Source organism: Gopherus flavomarginatus, chromosome 4, assembly GCF_025201925.1.
Source record: "Gopherus flavomarginatus isolate rGopFla2 chromosome 4, rGopFla2.mat.asm, whole genome shotgun sequence".
NCBI lineage: Eukaryota > Metazoa > Chordata > Testudines > Testudinidae > Gopherus > Gopherus flavomarginatus.
In genome coordinates, this window is record NC_066620.1 from 47,807,287 (window position 1) to 47,824,176 (window position 16,890).

The window sequence follows — 16,890 nt, forward strand, 5'->3', positions numbered from 1 at the left end:
ACCAGCTATTGACAGGTAAACAGCGGATTATAATTGTCAGTTGATAGCTCACATATGATTTACTATAAATCACTAATGTATTATTCTGCCAGTACAGACATTATCATTTTTTTCTGCTATTCTTTTCTTTCTGGTAGGCTGTAATCATTTCCCTCCCCTCCAATTCCATCTCCAAACTTATATTTCTGGGGTGTATTTGTCATAACTATTTGAAAAAGATGCCTGTTAGAAAGTGTCTAAATAGATGATTGCCTTGCATCTAAATGTGCAGTTCCTGGTTATTTTATCCTCTTCTCATATTAAACCTTTGGCACTAAGACCTTTGTCTATAATTCAGTGAAGCTGTAGCCCTGGATGTCAAGAATATTATTTCTATTAGCAGTTTTAAAGCCACTGTGGAGTTCTAAATTTTTAATCTGCTGGTGGACTGATACTTTTTATCACTCAGACTGTACTTATCACATTTTTAACAGCACTTGGAGTCCTCCTTCACACAAGAAGTGCTCTATAAATAAAAATTGATTTCTTGTTAACCAGCCACACCCAGACATATTTTTCTAACCTTTGCTGTAGAAATCCCAGACAAGCCTAAAAATAGAAAAGAACAATCTATAAATAGACAATGTAAAAAGCTTTTAAAATACCCTCTAAACACTACTGCTTTGAAATAAAATACAGTATTATTTATTAGATGCTCTGAGGGGATGTGAATCTCATAGCAGGAAAAATAATCCTATAAATTGGAGATGTGCATGGAAATTTTGGAAGTGCCAGTGACATCTTCTGCATCCATTTTATACCAACATTTTTGGTGATGCCACTGACTTATTGTCAGATCTCCCAACATTTCATGTGGCTGAGGTTGGGTGCTGTGTCCCTGTGCGCCGTCAAATCATAATGCCACTTAGTAGGGGAATTCTCTCTACCATGGGGCGTGAGGTACGCTGCCCCACCTTGGGCAGCCCTGAACTTCTCCAGAGACAGTGAGGTTTGGGGGTCAGAGTGGGACAGGTCTGCAAAACTCCATCTATATTTCTGCATCAGCTTTACCTGGAAATTCTAGTGAGGACCAGGGCCGACTCCTGGCAGCAGCTCAGCAAGTGGGTGCTTGGGGCGGCCAACGGAGAGGGGCAGCACATCTGGCTCTTCGGTGGCAGGTCCCTCACTCCCCCTAGGAGCTAAGGGTTAGCTGCCCAATTCTGAGGTGGTGGTGGTAGAGCTGATTGCGACTTGTTTTGTTTTCTTTTTTGTTTTGCGCTGCTTAGGGCGGTAAAAACTTGGGAGCCGGTCCTGGTGAGGACTATGCCCTTGTCTCCACCTATTGCCCCAGAGAGAGGCGAGGTCACTGCCATCTTTTGCACAGAAATTCAGGTGGCACGGAAGCCATATCCTGCACCCCGCCCCACACGAGGAAGAAGCAGTGATTTCCCTGGGGCATTTGCTGGGGGCGACGGGAACTACGCCAGCCCTGTCCCGGCACGGCAGGCGGAGGGAAACGGCAGAGAGCGGGAGGTGCAGGCCCCTCCTGGCCCGGGAGAGCCTTGCAGCTCCCCGGGCTCCGGGAGAGGCGCGCCCCGGCTGGGCCGCTCCCGCTTGGTTTCCAGGCGGGTCCCGCTTGCCTAGAGCCGCTCACTGCTCCCCGGGCGACCGGCCCCTGGTTCCCGCTGTTCTGGGGAGAATCACGCGGCTGACTAGCCCTTCCCAAGGCCTCGGCACATTCCTCCGCTCGCCCGCGAGGGGGTGAAGGGAAGCCCCGAAGGCCGCGGCGCTCCCCGGGGCAGGGGGACTGAGCCATGGCAGCAGCCGGCGCGGCGCGACTCCCTCAGGTAACCAGGGAGCCGGCTGCCCTGCCGCACATGGGCGGGCGAGCGGGCGCAGAGTGAGGCGGCCTCGCTTTAACTAGGAAGCGGGAGAGAGAAATACCAGGGGAGGGGCCTGGGATTTAAGTCCCCCGCGGGGCTCTCGCTGCTCTGACGGGGAGCCGTCTTCAGTCAGTCGAGCTTCAATGCCTAGTGGGATCTGTAGGGGCAGGATCGAGCTAGGAGCCGCTCCCCGGGGGCGAGGGGTTTCTGGCTCTGCCCAAAGCGCTTCAGGTTTTTCAGCAGTTGAAATTCACTGCACACAAAAACAGAAACAGTCTCCTCCCCGCAGGTGGTTGTTTAGTTTGGGGCTTTCTGCTTTCACGTAGGTTGGATGGTGGCCTTCAGATTAGTACATCAATTGAGCTGCAAAATATAGAGGGTGAAAAAGAGCCAGAGCTGAACCCCCAGATGGATTTAGGTGCCTAGCTGCCATTTTAAACATCTGCATCCAAAATTTAGATCCTCAAAGCTCATGCTCCGGAGCCACCTAACCTTATAGGTCTCTTAATACCAGTAAAGGCCCCCAGTGCATGCATTTCCCCTGATGGGCATGCACACCGCTGCCTCCATCCAGCTTCTGAATGCCCAGCTCACAGGTAAGCCCTAGTAAGAATCAAACTAGAATCTAGAATCCCTCTCCCCGCTGCCTCTCTCACCTACAGCATCCAATCCATCCTGTAGGTGTTCTCAGGGCACGTTCTGGATTGGAGCCTCCCCCACAAAAAAACACACACCCAGAGAAGGATAGTGTGGTACCCCCTTTAGTAGCACAGCAGTTAATACTGACGTAGGGTGTGGCAGATCCACCTTAAAATCATTCTTCTTCCTGATGTCAAGCAGGGATGTGAACCCAGGTTTCCCATCTCCTGTGGGAATGCCCTAACCCCGGCACTGTGCTTGATCTTGTTCTTGCTTAGGCAATCTCTTCAGTTGGATCTGTTCCGATGTGTATCACTAATTAAATTGTCATAGGGTCAGAGAGCATCTGTGAAAATGATTTTATAGCCTGATGGTTAGAGAGGTTGAGGGGGAAGGCCTGGGTTCAAGTCCCTACTCCAAAGCATAGTTAATTATTTTATAAAAAGTAGAACAACTTCAACAGGAAAGATTAAGAGTACTGTACATCAGCATACCCTATAGGCTGGTGGGTTGATTATTCACCTGGGACACAGGAGCTCATTGTTCAAGTCCCTACTCCATATGAGACAGAGGATGGATTTGAACTAGGGTGTTCCATAGTCTTGAGTGCTCTAACCCCTGAGCTATTGAGAAAAGGGGACAGTATCTCATTTGTCTTGTGAGAATGGACTGACCTGGCTTAGGCTCCTAAATCCAGGAGAGGGTTCATGGCTGTGACTCTTCAGTAGAGGGAGGCACCTCCTGTTGGGCACCTAACTCTTTGCGGAGTGGCTCTTAGGCCACAACCCTCTCCTTGGTGTTTCCTTTTGGCTGGCTTAGACAGATATCTACTCAGGTTTTGTGCTTTTGGGCATTCTATTCTTAGGTGCCTACCTCTCCCCATGTGTTGTATAGGGAGCCAGGGTGCCTAACTCTGGATTTCACAAGGCAGCAGGACACCTAAAAGTTAGGCATTGAAGCACTGAGTCTAAGTCCCTTCTGTGGACCTAGAGCAGAGAGATTTCACTTGAAAAGGGATTGTCACTATAATATAGATGGGCCTATAAACATAGTCAGACCCAAATGGAATAGAATCAGCCCAAATCAAAGTCAAACATGTTTGGAACCATATCTGAGTTTCCCAGCTTATCTCTACAAAGGAACAAATTAAAGCACCACATCTGAACACTCCCGAACTCTGAAGATGTTCAAATCCAAGCCTAAGCATTGAGACTAAACATGGCTGCTCTGTCATGGATGAACTGAAGAGGACAACACAAAGTTCCTTCTACCTGTGCAAACAGCAACACTATTTCATCTCTTTGTGCTGGGGATAAGGGTGAGGGGAAGGAGGAGATAGGGTAGTTGGCCAGTGCTGCTGGCAGTGGCCTCAGAAGGGATAAGTTGAAGGTGGAGCCATGCCTCATCCCACTCTCAAATCAAAAACCATTCAGTTGCCAAAGGACAATAAATGTTAGGTTTTACAACTAAAACCCAAGGTATTTTGAAGAAAAAATGTCAGTGCAAAATTTTTCACAGGAAAAAAAATCTGGACCTTGTAAGATTGGGCCCATAATTGAAAGCTCCAAACATTTTGCTTTCAGGGCTAAATACTGCCAAGATTATTCTGAATCTAATGTTGAAACAGCAGTTAGCATCCCAGAAATGAACTTCCACTGCATGAGATTTTGAGTAGCTTGTGATGGAACCTCAAGACCTCTAGAGCTATGAAAGAAAAACAGATTGCAAATCCAAAATTTAATTGGTAGAAGGTTAAAGAAGAAGATAAAATCTAACATTGTGACCATTTTGTAGTTTAGCATAAACTTCCATTGTTTGCAGTTGATTTCCAGGATTGCAGATTAATGGCCTGGAACCTCAGCTGCTGTAAAGCAGCATAGCTCCAGTGAAGTCAGTGGAACTACACAGATTTACACTGAGGAGATGGCTCTACATCAGAGGTTCCCAAACTTTAAAAACCTGTGAACTCCTTTGACTAAAATGTCAAGTCTGGCGAACCACCTCCTAAAAATGAATATTTCCAGAGATTTTCTCCTTTACCTGAGTATAAATTATAAAAGCAGTGATCTTGGAAATAGAAAAATTTGTTTTTATGACATGCTTATTACACACTTATTATTTATCATTACAGTATTTTTATTACACTATGAAAACGACAACACTCTTCCAAGATCTTTCGTAGCTTGTATCACTTTGAATAAGCCTGTTATAAGATAAGGCTCCTATATTTCGTCAAGGACTATGAGATGTGAAACAGCATGAATATTTAAGAAGCCAACTGAGAGTTCCTCATACACAAGCGTTCAGATCTTGAGCAGTCCAGGCAAACAATGCACATTAGAACAAAAGTTAAACTTATTTTTTAGATTATTATGAAGAACAATACTAGCTGCCTATTTAATTTTAATAACAGCAAAAAATATCCACCTCCCTTTCCTATAAAGAGTCTCAGAGTTTAAATCTCCTCAGTGTGATAGGTATGCTTGCTTTGATCTGCTTAGTTCTTGGAAGTCCAAGGGCTCTGGGCTGCTGACCCCTTGTGGCCCCAGGGTCCTTGTGAACAGCTCTGTCAGCCATTAGGGATTTTTTTCCTGAGAACCCCCTGTAACATTTCATGAACCCCCAGGGGTTCACAAACCCCAGTTTGGGAACCATTGCTTTACATACACGGGTCTGCAAACCCTTCTTGTGCAGGACTCTTATCAACTGTAATTGGAGATTTGTACACTGAGAGTGAAATCCTGGCCCCACTGAAGCAAATAGCAAAATTCTTATCAGTGTGGCCAGGATTTCACCTTGATTTGCAATAGCAATGATTGAAAAACAAATAACTAAGAGTGAAATCCTGACTCTACTGAAGTCAATAGGAGTTTTGCCATTTACTTCATTGTGCCAGGATTTCACTCTTAAGACTTTTGGAAGAGATATAAACCCTCATACTCCAAGGCATAAACCAATTATAATTAAAGAGAGATAAGGAAGACACTATACCTATGGACAAATTATTCCATAACTTCAACTTCTTCTGAAGTAACTGGCCATTATTGCAGACAAGATTCTGGATTAGGTGGACCATTGGTCTGTTCTTGTATACTCCTATATTCCTGATAAAACAGTCTCTTCATGCAGCAGATTTAAATTGCTGTAATTATACCAAAATTTAATGTACTTTATCTCAGTTGCCAAGAAGTAAAAGCCAACAAAAAGAAGAGGCCAACACTCTCAGGGAAATAAGTTTTGTTAGCCATGTCAATACAGTAGAACTTAACTAATTACCACTTTGCTAAACTGCCTATTTGATAATTCTCACAAATAATGTGGTGGTCTTACCCCAACTCTCAGGTCATTTTTAATAGAGTGATGTCTCATATTACTAAGATGACTCTTTAAACAAAAATATGGTAGTCTTTTTTACTAATATACTCTGAGAAATCTTTAATAATTACTGTAAAACTAAACTGCACCTGTCAAAATAAATGAAGTGATACCACAACTTGGATTATTTAATCATATTTGTTCACCTAAGGCCAGATTTTCAAAAGTATTTAGGTGCCTAAAGAGGCAGATAGGTGCCTAGTGGAGATTTACCAAGAGTCTCATTCTATGAGTTGCTGAGTCCCCTCAACTCCTGTTTAGTTCATTTCAGTAGGTGTTTACACTGATAATTCACAGTGGGGATGCTAGACATTAGTGCTAGTCATTCTTTCAACACATTGTAATTATTTATTTGTGTTACTGCAGCGCCTGGGAGCCCCAGTCAAACCAGAACCTACTGTGCAGGGTGCTTTGCAAACACAGAACAGACAGTCCTTGCCCCTTATAGTGTCTAAGAGCTGTTCACTGCTGTTTGGCCCCATCATGCTGCACATGGAATGAATTCTAATTAAAATCATCATAATTTCTGTGCTAAATGACTAGAGGATGAGGCTCTACATCAGAAGTTCTCAGACTGTGGTCTGCTCCCTCTAAGGTGGCCGCACATGAGAGGATGAAAGGCCTACCCACTTAATAAGTGGAGCCATACAGGCCTGACTCCACTAATTAGGTGTCTGAACCCAGGACAAGACACACATGTAAGGTGAGGTGGTGGCCTGGGGGAGAATAGGGGATAGGTGGGGAGAATTTGGGACATGCAAGGCTGTGGTGGCAGCCTCTCCCTTTTCCAGAGAGAGACTCCCCTCCTTGCCAGCCCCAGCTCGGGCACTGCCATGGCGAGGGAGAGAGGGAGAGACTTGCTGTCCTTCTCAGCCCCAATTCTGGGGCTGCCATGCTGCGGGAGAGAGAGCAGATCCATCACATTCGAAAGGTAAGATTACTGATAATATAATATGAGTTGTGTGCTTTTATTTGTAGAACAAAAAAAGTTTATTATTAAGGTTTATTTATATAGTGCTTTTATCCAAAGTGCTTTACAATAGTTAGTGAATGGTACAAACAGCATTTGGAAAGATCATTAAGTGGTCCGCTGAGACCCTCAGCAATTTTCAAGTGATCTCCAAAAAAAAAAAAAAAAGTTTGAACCACTGCTCTATGTCATGATTTCCCCCATAGTATCTGTTTAGACAAGTCCAATTAGATAAAACAGAGATTGTAATTGATATCTATTCTGTTGCGGTTCCACCTCCATCTCTTGATCATGTAACTTTAGATTAACTATAAATTGTCTTTAATTTTTTCCTAGTAATTTAGATATCAGCGACTCTCCTTAAAACTTCCCAGTTGTGCATTAGATAATTAGCTAATGTGGTGTCAGCTATTTGAAGCATTCCCGGTACAGTAGTTACTAAAAGGAACACTTAGGGATATTGCTAATGCCAAGGTAATGTTACTTAGCTATTTAAGGCAATTGAAGTGTTTTCAAGATAACTACTGAAGTAATTGTTAATAATCGATTGTACAAAAATATACTGACATATTATTAGGATGACTTCCTTTTTATTATATCCCTGATATTTAGGCAAAAGACCAATATACCTGTATGCACTGTTTCATAATTAATTATAACAAAAAGTTTGCAAAGAATATAAAACCTCATTCTTCAGGATTTAAATCAATCTAGAGAGAATGAGGATGAGGACTAACATGGGGGTGGGGGGAGGGCAGATTATCCTACATCTCTGCCTACTTCAGGTTTCTTACACCTTCCTCTGAATTACTGGCCATTGTTGGAGACAGGATACTAGACTAGATAGATCCTAGGGTTGGATACAGTTTGGCAATTTGCATATGTTCCTATTGTTTCATTGTCAGCATACGTCACCAAAGGGAGCGGGGCCAAAACTTCATAGTGTTTAAAGTTACAAAGTCCAATTCTTGGGTCTGGCCAAGAAATGCTCACAAAGGGGCTTTTCACTCCCTTCACAGCTCCCTGATTCTCCAAATTGTGCCTGGGGCTAGCTCCAGTGGACTGCTCTGGCATAGAGATGCTCTGGCCATGTCCCACCCCACACCCACCCACCCCAAGCTGGGGCCTGTACGAGTGGATAGCTAGAGTTGCTATGTTGGCTTTGTGCTGCCTAGAAATTCCCCTACTCATGAGAATTCAGAGCCAGCCAAATTCTCTGACTTTATGTTCCCTTTTCTCTGGCAGAACAGATCCTGTCAGTCTACCTGGTAGCAGACATTGCTTTTACTTTGTGATACCTTAAGTCAATTATCCAGCACCAGTATCTATTAGAAAAAAGCCATTAGTACAGAGCACTAGAGGACCCAGTGGTACAGTGGAGAAGGATCATGATTAATGTACTGTAGTAAGCTTCATGGCAGCCTGGACAAATGCAAGGCATGCCATTAAAGCAGCATTAATTAAAAAAAAATGCTGCTGTCTTCTACTCCTCTGCAGCCATGTACCTTATTTCTTTCTGTACTTCTGTTGCTTCCAGAAGACCTGATATGACTTGCTCCTTCCTAACTGCTGTGAACCAGGTTTCAAATGTGATCTGCTGTATCCGAAGAGGATGCTATGTTCAAGATTGTCACCTTTAATGTACCAACAGATACATCAATTTGATTTACAGTCCCCTGGTTTAAACATAGAAAAGTAGCAGTAATAGAGTAATAATAATAAATAATAGAATATAAAAAATGGAATGATCTATGAAAATACATTTTGTAGGTCATGACCCTTATTGAACACCTCTGCAAAGAACAATAGATTGTATCTCAGCCTTAATCAGAAACAGAAATTTGATAACTCCTTACCGAATAAAACCAAACATCTTAAAAATGGGTTACTTGTCCCATTTCACATTTTTCTTTTTGATCTGATTGACATTGTTATTCTAATATTGTGGTATAAGAAGAAGTATATGCCTTACCATACCAGTGCTGAACTGGGAAAAAATAAGTGGAGAGAGTACAGATCGTTGTAAAGTCACAGAAAATAGTAGAGAACAATAATGAGTAATCCTCATATTAAACCTCCTTTCTCCACATCCTTCAAACTTTTTGGATTTTATTTCCTTTTACTTCTACTTTGTTGTTCTCCAGTAAATATCATTAAGTTCAGCAAGAACATTTATACTAGCACAATGGTATCTAGGCATCAGGAAATATATCAGTAAAGAATATTGATATCTGCTATTGCATTTAGCTGCTGCTAACTGGATTTGTTTTGACTTTTATTTCATGGGAATGACCCCCCGTTTCAGCCACTGATGTTGTTGCATCAAAACCAATCCATAGTGAGGATGAACCAAGCTACACCTATAGAACTTTTACTGGTTGCAAGCAGGGGTAAACTGCACCAAAGGCAAACCACATCTTTGCCTTTCCTACAGGAAGGGATCACACAGGTGCAGCTATGCTAACATCTGAAACTGGTGCTTAATCCCTAGAAGACAAAACTAATTCCCAGTGTAAGTTATACCCAAATGAAACTCCCTTTCACTGGCAGAACAGAGCAAAGAGTTCTCAAAAGTTGATGGGCTATCTTACTGTAGCAATCTGTACCTCAGGGGAACACCCAGCATCCCCATGTTCATCTTTATAAAATGAGTGGGTGGTATCCAATGCAAAGTTTGTCATGTTGGGTGTCTTCGGAAGGCTCATGATGCACTGAGCATGGTTGTTATAGTGATGCCATAGTAATTGTTACAGTGATGTTATTATAGTCAGGGATTTGGAGCAATCACATATTTGAATTGCTCCGCCCCAGGCAAAAACCTACTGCTCCGTGCTCCAGCTCCAAGCTCCGCTCCAAAGCCCTGGTTATAGTGATGTTATAGGTTATAATTTCATGTATATAGTTATGAGGCTGAAAATGTATCCTCATGGCTTAAAGCAAGCCCAGACAAAAACTCTCCAGAAGCAGAGGAGCAATTCACACTTCATCAGGGAGCAGATGGGACAAACCCAACCGAGCCTCACAGGAACAAAGGGTGCTGGCCTAGGCAGCAACAAAAGAATCTGTCACTCTCATTCCTTTGGTCAGTTTGGAACAGTGATGTGATAATGCTCACTTGACTCCAAAGGGGTGGGATGGGGTGGGGCAAAGCCAAGAGGGAAGAAAGGATGTGATAAAAGAGAGAAACATTTGCCATGCTCTCTCTGTCTCTCTCTCTCACCCACCTACATCTACAGACATCACCACAAAGGCCATGTCTACATCTAAAATTTTGCAGCGCTGGTTGTTACAGCTGTATTAGTACAGCTGTATAGGGCCAGCGCTGCAGAGTGGCCACACTTACAGCAACCAGCGCTGCAAGTGGTGTTAGATGTGGCCACACTGCAGCGCTGTTGGGCGGCTTCAAGGGGTTTTGGGGAAGGCGAGAGCAAACCGGGGAAGGAGACCAGCTTCGCCGCAGTTTGCTCTCGCGTTCCGCGAACCACCCTGCAAACCGCAGGGAAGGAGACCTGCTTGCTCGGGGGTTCGGCGAACGCGAGAGCAAACCGGGGAAGGAGACCAGCTTCGCCGCGGTTTGCTCTCGCGTTCCCCGAACAAGCAGGTCTCCTTCCCTGCGGTTTGCAGGGTGGTTCGCGGAACGCGAGAGCAAACCGCGGCGAAGCTGGTCTCCTTCCCCGGTTTGCTCTCGCCTTCCCGGAACCACCCAGCAAACCTCAGGGAAGGAGACCTGCTTGCTCGGGGTTCGGGGAACGCGAGAGCAAGCCGGGGAAGGAGACCAGCTTGATTACCAGAGGCTTCCTCAGGTATGCTGGGATACCTGCTTATTCCACGGAGGTCAAGAAAAGCGCTGGTAAGTGACTATACTTGATTACCAGCGCTGGATCACCAGCGCTGGATCCTCTACACCCGAGACAAAACGGGAGTACGGCCAGCGCTGCAAACAGGGAGTTGCAGCGCTGGTGGTGCCCTGCAGATGTGTACACCTCCTAAGTTGCAGCGCTGTAACTCCCTCACCAGCGCTGCAACTTTCTGATGTAGACAAGCCCTAAGCAACTGAAGCACTGATCAAGAGCTGGCTGAAAGGCAACCAGCCAGCCTGTGGTGGCAAGCATTTAGGCCCCATCTACACTGACAAGTTTGTGCACAGTAAAGCAGCTTTTAGCACTGTAACACCTGAGGTGCACACACTGCCAAGCCACTTAGTGCACAGAAACTGCGCAGATGCAGCACTCTAAAAAAAAAATCCCACCTCAACAAGAGGCATAATGCTTTCTGTGCCATGGCTACAGCACTCCAGTGCCAGTGTAGACACCGTGGTGACTACAGCGCTGTGATTGGACTCCAGGAGGTGTCCCACAATGCCTGTTCTCACATCTCTGGCCATCGGTTTGAACTCTACTGCCCTGCCCTCAGATGACCAACCGGCAGCCCCACCCCAAACATTCCTTTGCAAATTTGAAAGTCCCCTGTTTGCTCGGTGATGTGTGCAGTGGTCTCAGCGCATCTTTCCAGGTATCCCTGGTGGCCATGCCTGCTCCACGCACCAGGTGATCCCCCGCTTGGAGCAATGCTGAGCTGCTGGTCCGCATCGGCATTTGGAGAGAGGAGGCAGTGCCGTCACAGCTGCGCTCCAGCCATAGGCATTATGATACCTGTAGAAGCAGCAAAGAATCCTGTGGCACCTTATAGACTAACAGATGTTTTGGAGCATGAGCTTTCGTGGGTGAATACCCACTTCCTCAGATGCATTCACCCACGAAAGCTCATGCTCCAAAACGTCTGTTAGTCTATAAGGTGCCACAGGATTCTTTGCTGCTTTTACAGATCCAGACTAACACGGCTACCCTCTGATACTTGATACCTGTAGACAGATTTCTAGATGCATGAAAGAAAAGGGCCACGACTAGGACACATTGCAATGCAGGGTCAAAGTGAAGGAGCTGCAGAATGCCTATTACAAGGCGTGGGACGCAGCCCACAGGCTGCCAGTTTTACAAAGAGCTGGATGTGATAGTTGGTGGTGACCCCACCTCCACTGTGAAGTCCCCTGTGGATGTTTTGTTGTCAGTCGAGAATGGACCGAGCCAGGAGGACGCAATCTTGGACTAGGATGGGGAGAGGGAACCAGAGGCGGAGGATGACTCAGAGGCCAGAGATGAATGCAGTCAGGAACTCTTTTCTATCCCAGAGGCGCCTAGCCAGTCACAGCAGTTGGATTTAGGGGAAGCGCAAACAGGAGAGGAGGCCCCTGCTAAGTGGATCTGATTTTGGGAATTGCTGAAGCGAATTGTTGGGGGCAGGAGGGTTGCAGAAAGCAGGCTTGTCTCCCACTTCATGCCTAGTTTGACGTCAGAACAGGCTGTTGATACATGCCCTTGCTTCACGTGAATCTCCCTCAGAGATCTCCAGGAAACTCTTGTGGAGATATTGGACAATTTGCTCCCACAGGTTCCTCGACAGAGCTGCTTTGTTTCTTGCCCTAGTAACAGTAACCTTTCTGTGCTGTTGCGGGAGGGACTGGGGGATGGGACCATAGCTGTACACAGGCTAGCCACAAAGGGGCCAGGGCGGAAGCCGCAGACTTGGAGAAGACCCTCCCTTGAGTCCCTGCTCACCCTCAGCAGCGAGCTATCTTCCATAATGATTACTTCCTGTGGAAAGTGTGGGGAGAGGAAGGATTATCAGGCCCCTCCTACAGTGCTGGCTCTCCCCAAGTGCCCAAGAGCCATGTGCCCAGTGTACAGCAGGGTTGGGAACAGTGATTTACCCTGCCCCTGTGGCTACTCACCATTTTGGGGGTCTTGTGGCTTATGTGTGCTTGCCTGGGGTCAGCAAGTTAGTGTCAGGTGTGTGAGTAGTGGCTGTGTTTTAAAACACTGAAACAGTGTTGTCTGGGTTGCAAACAATACTACTTCTGTAAAATGTTGCATTTAAATTTCACAGAGATAACCTTGGGAGGCCAGCCTCCCTTATTGGCGGCAGAACAGTTGCGAAGAAGTAGAAAGCGTCCAAGAAAAACTAAGGAGGACTTTATGCGTGAGGTTATGATACACTCCGCTGCCAAGAAAAAGGAATTGAAGGTGACAGCAAGAAGAGGGAATGAAAGGAGAATGCAGCACACCAGAAAGAAGCCACGGAGCGTCTCTTAAACGTTATGGAGCGCCAGGCAGACACACTCTGGGTGATACTAGCTCTTCAAACTGAGCAACTCTTTCCCATATACCCCCCCACACACACACACACCCCACCAACACACTCTTATCAACCTCCTGGCTCCCTGCAGCATTCGGCTTCTCCCTTCTCACAGTCCAGCAGTGTGGACTCCCGGTGCCCACTGCATTCAACACCTATCCATCTGCAGTTTGGCCCTGCTGAAGTACAGCATCCGCTGCATCGTACTCCAAAGGAGAAGACTGGGTATGATCCCTGGACATACAGAAATCTGTAGCTATCCCGGGACCCCTCCTGCACTTGAGACCTTCCATTCCCCCATCCCCCTCCCTGCTGATGATTTTTTTTGTTTGACTCTCTCCTCTGGTTGTTGTCTTTCAATAAAAGAATTGTGTTTGTTTCAAAGCAATCTTTATTAAGTGAAAGCAAAAAGAGCACTGCAAAGCAACATACAATTACGTTAAGGCCCCTTCTTGCATATTGTGCACTAATCATCTCTTAGCATTACAAGCACTGCATTCCCTAGCATAGCAACAAATATTAGTGGCTTTCAGCTTCAACTTGCTGCCTCAAAGCATCCCTGATCCTTATGGCCTCATGCTGCACCCCTCTAATAGCTCTGGTCTCCAGTTGTACAAATTCAGCCTCCAGGCACTGAGCTCTGCAGTCCAGCCCTGAGTGAAGCTTTCACCCTTCCCTTCACAAATATTATGGAGTGTACAGCACACAACTATAAGCATAGGAATATTGTCATCGGCCATGTCCAGCTTCTCATACAGGCATCGCCAGCAGGCTTTTAGATGGCCAAATGCACACTCCATAGTCATTCTGCACTTGCTCAGCCTCTTGTTGAACTGCTCTTTGCTGCTGTCAAGTAACCCTGTGTATGGCTTCTTCAGCCACGGCATTAGGGAGTAAACGGGGTCTCCCAGGATCACAGTGGGCATTTAGATTTCCCCTACGGCAATCTTCTGGTCCGGGAAGAAAGTCTCTGCTTGCAGCTTCATAAACAGGCCAGTGTTCCAAAAGATGTGTGTGGCATGCACCTTTCCAGACCAGCCATTATTGTCTGTGAAACTCCCCCAGTGATCCACAAGCACCTGGAGAAACATTGAGAAATAGTCCTTGCGATTAATGTACTCAGTGGCTAGGTGGTCTGGTGCCAGAATTGGAATGTGCATGCTATCTATCACCCGTCCGCAGTTAGGGAAGCCCATTTGTGCAAAGCCATCCACAATCTCACGTACGTTGCCCAGAATCACAGTCTTTCAGAGCAGGATGCAATTAATGCACACTTGCATCAACACAACTCGAATGGTCGACTCTCCCATTCCAAACTGGTTAGCTACCAATCAGTAGCAGTCTGGAGTAGCCAGCTTCCACAGTGCAATCACCACACGCTTCACTACCAACAGGGCAGATCTCATTCTCGTGTCCTTGCACCACAGGGCTGGTATGAACTCATCACACAGTCCCATGAATGTGGCTTTCCTCATGCCAAAGTTCTGCAGCCACTGCTCATCATCCCAGACGTGCATCATGATGTGATCCCACCTCTCAGTGCTTGTTTCCTGAGCCCAAAAACAGCGTTCCACTGTGGTCAGCACCTCCGTGAATGCTACAAGATCAATGTTGCACTCCTCCTGCCTTTGTAGTTTAAGGAATAACTCCACTGCCACTCGTGACATGTTGGTCAGTGCAAACAGCATTTTTGTTAACAGCTCGGGATCCATTCCTGCAGGCAGGGCAGGATGTGCAGTACACAAACCATTGAAAGATGGCACCAAATGCGGACAGAAGCACAGGAATTGCTGGGATGTGAAGCAATGCATCACGGGACATTGGGACAGGACCCAGGATGCCCCGTGACCTCTTCTGCCTTCCCACAAGTCTTAGCAGCAAAAGAGAAAGAGGTGCTCTGTGAGATAGCTGCCCAGAGAGCACCGCTCCGAATAGCACCCCAAGTGCCACAAGTGTAAACATGCCATTGTGCAGGCAGCTGAACATGCAACAGCGGTTCTACTTCGGTGCTCTCTGAGTGGCGCTGTACCTGCCGGTGCTGTAACTTTGCAAGTGTAGATATGCTGTAAGTTTGTAAGGACATTGAAAGTGTTAAGATCAGCTCAGAATGCGTTTTGCTTTTATTTCATTTGACCAAATCTGACTTGTTGTGCTTTGACTTATAATCACTTAAAATCTACCTTTATAGTTAATAAATTTGTTTGTTTATTCTACCAGAAGCAGTGCATTTGGTTTGAAGTGTGTCAGAGGCTCCTCTTGGGATTACAAGCCTGCTACATATCAATTTCTTCATTAAATTGACTAACTTGTATAAGCTTGCAGAGCCCAGGGGGCATAACTGGACACTGCAAGACAGAGGTTCCTAGGGTTGTGTCTGGAACCGGAGATATTGGCTGGTGTCATTTGGTTGCACAATCAAAGGAGCAGCTTACATGCCAGAGGCTGTGCATGAACAGCCCAGGAGGGGGGTTCTCACAGCAGAGCCGGGTAAGGCTGGCTCAGAGAGTTAAGGATTGGAGTAACCTAGCAGATCACTGGTCTGGATAATATGAGAGGGGAACGTCACACTTATCATCTCAGGAAAGAACCAGTGCCATGCCCGAGTCCATCTCCAGCCCTTGCCTCAGGGCCCAATTTATTGTTCAAACACAGAAACTCATGAGCTACACACACAAAAAAGCAGTTCCCTAGAAGTCTTTTCTCTTACCTCTCTGAGCCCTCCTTCCTTAAATCCCCTGGTGAGTCATTGGACCAACAGGTAGGCCCAGTTCCATAGAAGATGCTTGTGCACCTAAATCCCAGTTTTGGCTCCACTGCAATCCACAAAACTCCCTCTGAACTCTATATGCACCTAAACTTATTTGACACCTAAGTTTTCAGTGTAAAAGCTCCATAGGCACCTATGTTTCTGCCTCTGAGTATGCACACTGAGGCCTTCTAGGCATCTGGCTGCCTCTCTCCTGCCTACGCCCCAGAACAATTCACATACTGGGGGATGATAAGCATTCAGCTGCTTAAGTCGTTAGGCCTGATCCAGCAAACGTGCTCGGAGGCTGCCTACAAGGTCAGGTGCTGTTTGAAAACTGACTGGAGGAGCTGACACATACCTTATGTTTAGCCCCGTGGTTTGGGTACTTGTCTAGGATATGAGACCCAGGTTCAAGTCTACCCTTCCAGCTAGAGGAGGAGAAAGGAGTCTCCCACCTCTCAGAAAGCTACTATAACCACTGAGCTACAGAAGAGGCTAATGTGGGGCTCCCTCAATCTCTCTTGTTGAAGAGTCACTGGACCCTGGTCTCCTACTCCCTTCCCCCCAAGTGGGTACCCTAAATCCTGGACTACAGAGTCTGTCTTTGGCATATTAACTATTCCTCTATGGATAAATAATTTAAAATAATCACTGTGCCAGAGAGAGAGAGAGAGAGACTCTGCCCTTCAGTGGAAGAGATGGCAAAGCAGTTATTTACATCCATATTTCCATGCACTAGTCACCCTGGGATCTACATCCTTTCTCCCACCCTCTGCCAGTCTTGGCTGTTTAAATTGTAAGGTCGTCAGTCTGGGATTGTGTCTCACTAAGCAGTGCCTGACACAAGGAGGCCCTGATCTCACTTGTGGTTTCTAGGCGCTACTACAGTACAGTCAATCAATAAATAATCTAGGTACCAGTAAGTACTGAAACATCACAGGGAGCATGCAAAAGCTGTAATAAGAAAACTTTTAGGCAATTGAAATTGAGATGACTCTTAGCAGTCCAAATACTGTCTTTACGGAATTTAAAATACATCTCTACCCCGATATAACATGACCCGATAGAACACGAATTCAGACATAACGCGGTAAGGCAGCACT

The 16,890-nt window shown here is 45.9% G+C and overlaps 1 pseudogene; it reads left to right on the plus strand.

Moving 5' to 3' along the window:
• Positions 1-1,302: 1,302 nt before the first annotated feature.
• The window catches only part of LOC127049827 (spermatogenesis-associated protein 7 homolog), a 131,209-nt pseudogene continuing 115,621 nt past the window's right edge, over positions 1,303-16,890 (plus strand).